Here is an 8,401-nt window from a genome sequence, read left to right as displayed (position 1 = left end):
CTAGACATCAGGAGGCGCTACTTCACTGTCAGGGCGGCTAGGATCTGGAACCAACTTCCAAGAGAAGTGGTGCTGGCTCCTACCCTGGGGGTCTTTAAGAGGAGGTTAGACGAACACCTTGCTGGGGTCGTTTGACCCCAGTACTTTTTCCTGCCATGGCAGGGGGTCGGACTTGATGATATGCTCAGGTCCCTTCTGACCCTACCAGCTATGAAACTATGAACTGGGCTTATTTATTATGGAGGAGAGAAGACTGAGGGAGGATGTGATAGCAACCTTTAATTACCTGAAGAGGGGTTCAAAATAGGATGGAGCTAGACTGTTCTGAATGGTAGCAGATGACAGAACAAGGAGCAATGGTTTCAAGCTGCAGCAAAGGAGGTTTAGATTAGATATTAGGAAAAACTTGCTTACTAGGAACGTGTAAAGCACTGAACCAGGTTACCTAGAGAGGTGGTGGACTCTCCATCCTTGGAGGTTTTTAAAACCAGGCTAGATAAAGCCTTGGCTGTATTAATATAGTTGAAGATGGTCCTGCTTTGGACAAAGGTTTGGATTAGATGACCTCCTGTGGTCCCTTCCAACCCTAATTTTTTATAATTCTATGAACTGCTTGGTTTTCGTCTCTTCTGCCCACCTTGCCTCTCCCAGCAATGCCCTCTCCTTTTTCCTCCCTCTTCCCTACCCATTGTATTCTAATCACTGCTCTTCCTTCATAGAAACTGATGAAATAATCTACTGCTTATGAAAGTTTATGTAGCTCTGATTTAGTTAGTCTACAAGGTGCAAATAAACTCTGCCCTCTGCCTATGTTGTATAAAGAAATCCTTACACTACTAATCCTTATGATTTGGGGGGCGGGGGGTGGGGGTGGTTCTCTTTGCCTTCTCAAGCTCTGCAGCAAGGAGAGAGACATTGTTACTGTCTGAGCACCTACTAGGTGATTGTTGACTGTGCATTTGGCAGCCTGAGAAGGTACTGGAGATGCCTCATGGCTAGGCTGGATCTCATTAGGGTGAACATTTCTGCTTGCTGTGCTTTATGTAACCTCTCTGAATCAAAGGCAGTGTGTGTGCATGTGGGGGGGGGTGACTGGTAGGTTGGAGGGCAGAAGTGGAAAGACTGACTGGTCTGTTCATTAACAGCCCAACATCAGGACAGTTGTGAGAGGAATTTGAAGCACTTTTCAACCCCTGGAGGTCTTAAGATCTCTCTCTTGTGTACCTTACAGAACTTGGCTTGCATGTGGGTTCTGGACAAGTAACAACTTCTACATTGGAGAGGTGGATACAGGTTTTGGGAGGTGTGTCCATTTTTCAAGCAAAAAAACCCCCGTCACAAAATAAAATTTCATTGAGCAGTAATAACAGGAGAAATATGTCTGAAATCATTCCAAGCCATGCAACATCAAGGTGCTGAGTGGTGACAGTTCCTTCATGAATTACAGGTCTGCATATGCAAAGTCCCAGCAATTCTTATCTTTCCCTGGGTTGAGTAGAAAGGATTCAGTGTCAATTGGTTTGGGGTCTGAGAAAGATAGCACTGTTTGTATGGTGCAGTGGCTGTTAGGAGGTATTTTGGTTTAGCTCCATAAAGCCTATGCACCTCATGTTTTGAGCTGGAGAAGAAACAGGGATGCTCTTTACATCTCTGTTTCATGCCCAGATAATGTGTTTTTCCTTGTCTGTTTTTTCTTCCTCCCAGTCAAGGCCAGTATTCAGCAAGAGTGCAAGGGATGTCTCCAAGGATACCTTGGCTTTGACCATTGAGCCAGATAAGATGGGCATCCTTAAATTCATGGATTAGTGAACTGGAAGAGAGAAGTGAGAGTTCCTGAAAAATTTTCCATCAAGATCTTTATGGGATGATGAGCTGGGACAGACTTGATGCAGGACTGTTCAGCAGCTGTCAGCAGGGAGTATGAAGTTGGGCAAGGATGCCTTCAGAAAGCCTGTAGTTGTGAGAGTTTGTGCAGGTGGGCTGTCAGCTATCCTGGGTAACAGGGAAAAGGGTAGGGCAGTAACTGTTGCTGAGCTAATTATGGACTGTAGTGACTGGCTTGTAGTCAGGAATTCCAGTGTGTTGGAGTAGACTTGATTAATCGAGTCTGCTGGAGCATGGGAATTACCATGCTGCAGCAACCTTCTGTGTTTTGTGTATCTGCATCCTTGAGCTTAATGGCAGCATGGGTGTTTGAACTAAAGCCTGTTGAATGAGCTTTAGTTCAAGTGCCCCCACTACCATTTTTAAGTGCAGGAACACCGATACAAGAGATGCGGTGCTTCTCTAATTAGTACAACTCTCAGAGAAGGAGAAGTGGAGGAAGTTTGGGGATCCATGAAAAAGTTTGCTTAGAAAAAGCATGCAGTGATACACCAACCTTCTCATTGACATCTGTCTCTGTCCTGTTTGGCCAAGTCTTGAACTTCCTGGAACTCTTCATGGGGTCTGTGTACTGGGAGTCCCTTCTCTTTGACCTCAAGCATATCTCTGTCCCTCTGGGGTTCTTTCCTCAGGGTGCTCCACTGTGTTTTATAAAGTAGGATGGAGTTTGAGCCCTAGCAAGCAGGTGTGACAGGAGACAGCCTCTCCCTCTGCCCTCCACCCTCTTCCCTCCTTCCCCTTGCACTATCCCTTCATCCCAAGACTGAGGAAGCCCCATGCTTGTTTCCATGACTGGGTTGCAGCCTGAGGCTTGCCTGGGAAGTTCCCGGCAGCTGTCCATGGTGCTGTACCTGAATGCTAAGGTACCATAGGTGGGTGAGTATAAATGCGTGGAGAGGTGGGTGAGCAGGATGAGAGGAATTACTTCCGGATAACACTGGGGGCTGACTATTTGTAGGTGGGGGGTGGGGGAGGCAGGGATGAAGGGCAAAGAGAGAGAGAGACAGTGCGGGGACATGTGGACTCTGGCTCAACCTCATCTTAGGGCAACAGAAATTAAAATTGTGACCAGAGTGGGTATCAGTCCTATGGGATTGTTGCTAGAAGACTGTTTTGTCCTGATACAGTTAACACGGGATCCCACCCCGTTGCCCCGGTGGAACAGTGCTGGTTACAGGACTTGTAGGCCTAAACCCAACTTTACTTTTTGATGACTGCAGTTAACTTTATCTCCATGAGTGGCATTTTGGAACACTTATGTGGATTTTAGAAAGTTCTCTTGGAAAGTGTATACCTGAAAGTTTTATCTCACTAGATTACTGGTTAAGGTGCATGATCAAGAAGTGGTAGACCCAGGTTTTACATCTTTCACCAAGCCACAGTGGGTTTGAACCTGAATCTCTTGCTTTCCTGCAAAGTATCACAAACCAGACATGGCCCCAAACACCTGGAATAAGTAGCCAAGAAAAGAAGATAAGTGTGGCCAGAAGGAAAGCCAGCCAGAGGAAATGTGACTGAGACAGACAGTGCATCCTGGAAGGGAGAGGCCCTGGTTTCAGGGCTAAGCTCCTACCATCTTGGTATTTTGTGTTTAATATCTATTGGATAGCATGGTTTAATGGCACTGGATAGCTTCTGCTCAAGTGGAGCTGGATTTGGGCCATGGCATTCAGAGAGGTGGCTTAACTGTATTTGCAGACTGGCCTCAAAATGGAACATGGCTGCCTGCAAAAAACTGTGTGCATCTAATAATTTGTAGAGTAGATGAGCATGGAAAGCATTCTGTCCAAATTTTCAGATGACACCAAACTATGGGGCAAAGTAAATGCACTGATGGGAAGAAACCGAATCCAGGCAGACCTGGACAGGTTAGAGAAGTAGGCAGAGAACAATAGGATACAATTGAACAATGACAAGTGCAAGGTGCTGCACCTAGGGAGAGGGAATCATCAGCACACCTATAGGCTGGGGGATGACCTTCTCAGCAGCACAGTGGCAGAAAGAGATCTCAGCGTCGTTGTCGACTCCAAGATGAATGCGAGTCGTCAATGTGGTGAAGTGATTAGCAGAGCTAACTGCACTTTGTCATGCATTAGTAGGTACATCATGAACAGGTCCAGGGAGGCGATGCTCCCCCTCTATGTGGCACTGGTCAGGCTGCAGCTAGAGTACTGTATCCAATTCTGGGTGCCACATTTCAAGAAGGATGTAGACAATCTTGAGAGGGTCCAGAGGAGGGCCACTTGTTTGGTTAGAGGCCTGCAGGGAAGGCCTTATGAGAAAAGGCTGAGGGGCCTGGACCTTTTCAGCCTCTGCAGGAAAAGGCAGAGTGGGGATCTTGTGGCAGTATGCAAATTCACCGGAGGAGAGGGAGCGCCGGGCGGGGGGGGGCGAGGGCAGCAGGGAGTAGGAGATGCTCTGTTTACCAGAACACCCCTTGGAATAACCAGAAACACTGGCCACAAGCTAATAGAGAGAAGATTTAGGTTGGACATCAGAAAGAACTTCTTCACGGTAAGGGTTGCCAGAATCTGGAATGGGCTTCCAAGGGAGGTGGTGCTCTCCCCTACCTTGGGGGTCTTTAAGAGGAGACTGGACAAGCACCTGGCTTGAGTTGTCAGACCCCAGCTCTCTTTCCTGTCCAGGGCAGGAAGTTGGACTCAATGATCTACTGAGGTCCCTTCTAACCCTAGCATCTATGAATCTATGGCCATGGAAAAGCAGGATGTAGTCTAGGTGGGAGTGAGATGAATAACGGAAAAAAATGGAACTATAATATAATGCTGTAGCTCACTTAGGGAAGCCCGATGCACATCAAAGATTGAAAATCTTTGTAGGCATAAGTGGCTAATGGTATCGAGGGCTGGTAACTGTGTATGAGGCTTATGGGCCCCATCCAAATACTTTCCATTATCTTTCCAAAGTATTTCCACTGACTTCAATGGCCTTGATCTGAGTCCAAGGAGAGGAAAGGGCAAAGAAGGGGGTGGAGATAGATATTGAGGTGGAGTTGGGTAGAAACATAGTGTGAATTCTAAAATAAATGCAGAAGTGATGAGCAGAGCTGTGATTAATAGGCATAAAAGCACAAGAGGCCACATGTACTGTCCTTGAGCTTTGGCCTTTTTAATTTTATATTTTCCTTCTCTCATTCAGGAGGTGACTGGCTTCCTGGCAGTAAGAAAAGGATGGATATGGTGTGATGCGACAGCACGTGAAAAATGTGAGGCCTGCAACAATGCCCTTGTGTTAAATTGGGTGGTTTGAAGGCTGAGGAGGAAGGAGGCTAGAACAGAACAGTCAGACTACTACAAGGTGAGCACAAACTGACCTTGCCATTCATGTACTGGGAACTGCTTCTAGACCATATCTGTTTTCTCTTATGGCTGATTGTTGTGCTGGGCAGCTGACTCCTCTGACACCATGATTTAGCTCAGAGCAGGCAATAAAGTCATGGTTCTTGTGAGGCATTAGCCTTGCCCTAGTTATAATAATAAACAGATGAAGGGAAAAAAAGCTCACCATTTTAAAGTGCCCTGGGCAAGACTGCCATACTAAAGCAAAGCCAGTATATTTTCCTGTACTGGATCACCTCTGCCTGACCTACAGAACCATGGGGTGCATCTCGGACCTCATTCTGTACTCTGGACAGTGTGGTCAAAGCAGTGCTCTGGGCACAGTCTCTGTCAGCCTTCCCCTCCTCTGCCCTGGGTTTCATTACTAGAGGCAGTGTCTGTATGCCGGAGACCTGCTTTATCATAAAGTCAGTTCTGATGATCTTTCTTCAGTGACCCCCCCACCAAGTCACAGAGCTTTTCAAGCTCTCCATCCACTCCCCAAGATAATTCTTTCTCTTTCTTTTTTTTAAAAGGCATTTTTCAAGCTTGATCAGAGTCACATATTTGCTTCTCCTATTGTACCACTTAATCCCTCTGCGGGAGGGAACACAAACCATTTTGATGTTCTAAAGGCTTCTGCAGGTGGGACTTCATTTTAACTCTAGGAACCTTTCCTGCTGTCTGTTTGATCCATGGCTCAGAGTAAAGGATGGAGCTGTGACTAAGCATTGTTGAGCGGTGTCTTCAGTTCCAGTTCTGCTGTACATGCTCTTTATAACATTGGGGAAGCTGCTTTTGGCCCTGTCTTGATATAGTGGATTTTGCGATATAGTGAATTTTGCAAAGCTTCTTCTGTTAGTTGTGTCTGTTTAGATCATGAGACTGTCATGTATCTGGCCATTCCCTGGCACACAAGGGTCCCAAGGGCTCCAAGGCACTGGTGTTGCATTCTTATTGTCTGTGCAACAGGAGGAAGCCTGACTCCTGGTGGAACCCTGGAGAAGACCCTTGCTGAGAATAGGGTTAACTCAGATGCTGACTGCTGGGAGGGTGTCTTGCCAATCCTGCATGTATCTTATGTCTGGGAGCCCTTTCAAAGAAGAGAATAAATGTTTTGGACAGTCTCTACTGCAGGACAAATTCAACCTTGCTCCAAAACAGATGCTACCTAAACCTTGCAGAGCTGCACTCTATCGGTGCTTTGACTCCCCAGGCACTTTGTCTTGTGCTTCTGCACATGCCCAGAACAGCTCAATCTTGACTGGGTTGGGCCACTTGTACCTTGCTTACCCCAAAGCCCTACTAGGATTCAGAAGGCTGGCATCCCTCTGTTTGAAGGATGCCATGGTGACAGGTTGAGGGGACTCAACCTGGTAGCTATTCTTTGTCCAGTGGGATGGGCTTTCTTGCACTGTGTGGGCCTGATGTTCTCATAAAACTCTCTCCCAGGAGGATGAGGAGGCTCTTCTATATAAGCCTAGTGGTTATAGCCTTCCTGCAGAAAATAGGAGGCCTGGGGTCCAGGGAGGAGAGAACTCAAGATTCATGGTGTCACAAACATGGGTGGGTCTAGGAATCTGGAAAGCGGGGTGCAGATGATGGGGCTCACTATCATATATAACACAAGACACTTTTTTCTCCAGTTAAAGATTTACAGTTTTAATTTTATATTACCATACCTTGTTTACGTGTTTTAGCTAGATCAAAAAACAGTCTGAAGGGCTGTGAAATAGAAAAGGAATATTACCAGGAATGGCTAACAGATAGCAAGATTGCAGAAGAAACGATAATTTTATTAATGGAACATCAAGGCCATTAAAAAGGAGAGAGGATCATTAACACCTGTTCAGGGAAGAGAGATCAGCAGGAATTGGGCAGATTATAATGAGCCATAAAGTCAATTGATTTCCTCAGCACTCCCTGAATAGAAATGCTGCTGCCACTCCCAGGCAGTTTCTTTTAAACTGTGGGTGGAGCAGGAATCAAAGGAAGGTGCAGCTGCACCACTGTACCTACCCTTGCATCCATCCCTGGCTACGAAGTGTGAGGTGGGTCATGGGGTGGGTTAGGACTGTAGCTTAGTGGCTGGGTCACTTGCCTGAAGTGAGAGAGGACAATTTCTGCTACAGCTCCTTGTGGGCCCCATTGCGAAGTGCTCACCTTTTCCCATGCTTTGTATAAGAAGTCCAGGCATCTTGCACATGGTTCTGCATTCTCTTTGTGCTAAGTTCTTGCTGGTTTTGCCCTTCTGACATGTATCCCAATGAGGTGCTGACTGTCAGCTGTGCCTCTCTGGGTGAATAACCTTGTAATTTGTCTCCACTTGTTCCTAATTTTGTCTGTGGTTTCTAAAGTAGCCTTGAAAAGACTCACTAAGAGCTTTGAGTCATTTTGCACTTAGGCTGAAAGCCACTTGCTCTTTTACTGCTGTTCCTTTACAATATACTCAATTTAAGCTCGAATTTTGAATCTTTCCCATCCTGTTCTCAAAGCAGATCCTCTCATGGCTGAGACACTGACAGAGAAGTGGCTACCACAGGAATAACAACTGCTTTGCATCCTTCAGAGCAACGGTGAAAGGCAACTATTGAGGCTCTTGGCCTCTCCTTGCAGAAGATGGTGAAGAAAACCCTATAAGCCAAGCACATGGGGCACATACCCCAAGAGTGCAGACCAACATACCACTTGAACCATTTCCAGAATGTCACTGATTGGGAAATGGTCCACAATTGACATAGGTCAGAGATGTCCACTCTTAACATTGCCAAGGGTCCAAGAAGAAGGGTCATCTTTAGGCACTGGAGTCTCCTGGTTGTGATCCTCTGGAGTTTCCCCACAATTCCCTAAGCAAAAGAGGAAGACCCCAATTGGCTGAACACCAAGGAAAATGAACAGGAAGATGTCAACTGCATGCAAATGAAATGCTCTGTTTTCCTTTCTCTCCTACACTTGAGTTCGATAAAGAAGGTTCCTGTACTTTACCAAACTCTGTGTGGTGCTATGCTGACTGGAGGTAGATGGCTGGGGGCATTCCCTGGACCACAGCTTCTGAGTTGCTGGGGGGCTGCCCAAGGTCTCTGTGGTGCTCATCAATTTATTTCCACTCATGACAACTGATCAGGGGTCAGTGCATTCAACTGTGACTTGGAATTGGGGGTCGCTAGGTATATGTGGGGGGC

General features: G+C 46.5%; 1 long non-coding RNA gene across 1 annotated transcript in view; it reads left to right on the top strand.

Annotated features, from left to right (window-relative positions):
- LOC102383806 overlaps nucleotides 1–8,101 on the top strand; it is a 25,482-nt gene extending 17,381 nt beyond the window's left edge. The window contains exons 2-3 of the long non-coding RNA XR_324358.3: nucleotides 5,041–5,199; nucleotides 7,718–8,101. This is a non-coding gene — a long non-coding RNA (uncharacterized LOC102383806). The remainder of the gene's footprint in view (nucleotides 1–5,040; nucleotides 5,200–7,717) is intronic.
- Nucleotides 8,102–8,401: the final 300 nt, after the last annotated feature.

This window comes from Alligator sinensis, unplaced genomic scaffold (genome assembly GCF_000455745.1).
Source record: "Alligator sinensis unplaced genomic scaffold, ASM45574v1 scaffold239_2, whole genome shotgun sequence".
Taxonomy (NCBI): Eukaryota; Metazoa; Chordata; order Crocodylia; family Alligatoridae; genus Alligator; species Alligator sinensis.
Note: the sequence above shows the minus strand (reverse complement) of the source record. Positions and strands in the feature narration are given on the sequence as shown.